The following is a 2506-nucleotide window of genomic DNA, read 5'->3' on the forward strand; positions in this document are numbered from 1 at the left end:
GTAAACCCCCCGCTGGTAATCTTGCGCCCCCGCTTTGCGCACCGCTGAAATAGAGGATCATTCAGGTCCCACGACGTGGGGCCTACAACATTAATCCCCCTCTCTCCTTATGATTCCCGATCCGCCTTGTGAGGCGAGCTCCAGCTGGAGTGTCTCGCTGTAAGGAATCGGGGAACACGTCCTCTGTGTTCCCTCCTTACCTGTTGTCTCACAGTCCTCTACTCTAGCACCTTCCGCCGCCCTTGTGACTGGTTCCTGTGTGCTATAAATATCCTGCAGTTCCTGTCTTACCTTGCTGAGCATAACGAGTTGTAGCCTTGTGCTTCCATGTCTGTTGTGCCTTCCTCCCTGTCTTGTGCTGCTCTCTACAGTTAACCCTTTGTGTATCGGCCCGGCTTGTAATTGGAAACTCCTGTGGATACTGACCCCGGCTTACCCTCGACTCTGCTGACCTCTCCAACCCCAGACCACGGCTATACAGACTTTGACCATTCTAATCTCTCCAACCCAAGACCTTGGCAAGTATCTGGACTAACCCACTCTCTCCAACCCAGACCCGGCTTTGTTGACAATCCGCCTGCCAGGCACGCTTCCGCTGCTGTGGGTGCGTGGTTCAATACTTCCCCACCTTAGTACCGGGGTCCTGTCTTGCTCGTGTCTTGCTAATGTCTATTTGGGCCTGTGGCCTGGTCCCCGTCCACAAAGTACCGCGTGTCCGTCCGGTCACCGGTGCAACCGCACTATCATATGCTAAAGGGGAAGCGTCCCTATCTGGGGCCTTCCCTGCTACACTGCACTGTTATGACTCAGGTCCTAGCTGGGGCCTAAGGGGCAAGACTAGGCCTAATCCAGGAGGCACTGCGCCCTGGACATTACCTATCCTCTTGCCGCCCTCCGTCCGACTGGCGCGAATGTTCTCCGTTGCGGAGGATATCCTGCTTTCCCTGCTGGATCAAGCCCTATTGGCTGGGGCTCCCCACGTGAGCATTCCCTCTCGCTAAGCACTATGGAACTTGTAGTCTTGCGGAGCCACCTCAGATGGCTACCGAACTCCTATCTCTCTGTGCATGCGCATCGCATCCTACTGCGCATGCGCGACATTAAACATGGCCGCCCCCACCACCCAAGCCTGTGTGGAGCTCTGGCACACGGACCAGAGGCGGGGAGAAAAGGGGACCAAAAAACATAGATTGTAAGCTCTACGAGGCAGAATGTCTCTGTAAAGCACTATGTAAAACTTGCAGCGCTATACAAGAACACATTAATATTATTGGAATACAGTATAAAAAATATATGATTTATTTGTAAACACAAAGAAAACAATAGGCAGAGAGGGGATAAAGGAAAACACTGGGACAATACTGAGGCAAATTGATCAAGACTGAATGTGAAATCCCAAATTCCACTTTTTTTTAAATCAACTTGTCAATGAGGGTCTCTTTTGTGAATGCATTGGGTATTTACTTTATGAGATCCCCCAGGGTTCGGAGTTAGAATAGTTTTGAAATCATTTTAGCCAACGTTGGTGAGAAGCAGGATGATTTGCAGTTAACAATGCAGTATACCTCCCAACATTTCCAGACGCCAGACTCACAAAAACACAGACACACTCGCTCGCACCACCGCCATTCACTGCGATGGTAGTGGGAGCAAACCAGCAACAAACCTTCAAGTCTACAAAATCAACCTCACGTATGCATACATTAAACTGCAGCACCTAAATATACACACTCACACTGACCTCAAATAAATAGCACACAAATGTTCTGCAGGGGGCAAGCAGCTTCACTGATCTTCACCCCTTGCAGACACACATAATATAACACCCTCCTACTGTCTCTGTAAGTTCTCCCTACTTACCACTTAGATTGTAAGCTCTTCGGGGCAGGGACTCCTTTTCCTATTGTTACTTTCATGTGTGAAGCGCTTATTCCCACTATGTGTTATAATATTATGTCACGTGTATTACTTCTGTAAAGCGCTATGTACCTGGATGGCGCTATATAAAGATATACATACATACACATCACCTTAGCACACAACTGTACATACACACTCTCCTCCACACGCAAATACACAAGACACTCATATCTACACAAATACGCACTCAATCACAGTGACCCTTGACTTACCCTGAACGTCACAAGGGCGGAAACTCTAGGTGGCCCTGCGTCGTAGCGGTAGGGCTCCTAATGCTATAAACGCTTGTATCGTTGGAGGAGTATCCCCACTGCTGCTCATGTCGTATTGGTCCTCCCAGGACCCCTACACTGAGCAATCATGTGGATGAAATCCTCCCTACTCCAGGGGCATCTGCTCATTTTCTAGGGAAAATCAAGTTGTCCACTCCTGAATGCGCTCTTGTCGGCAGAGGAAGAGGACCCCTCCCGTTCCCATCATCAGTGATGTTGCATTCACTGGGGTGCTGCGGGCTCTCTGTCACGTAAAGGGTTAAACTGCAGCACATATATACTCACACTGACCTCAGCACGCATACACACACACA

This window comes from Ascaphus truei, chromosome 12, assembly GCF_040206685.1.
Source record: "Ascaphus truei isolate aAscTru1 chromosome 12, aAscTru1.hap1, whole genome shotgun sequence".
Taxonomy (NCBI): Eukaryota; Metazoa; Chordata; class Amphibia; order Anura; family Ascaphidae; genus Ascaphus; species Ascaphus truei.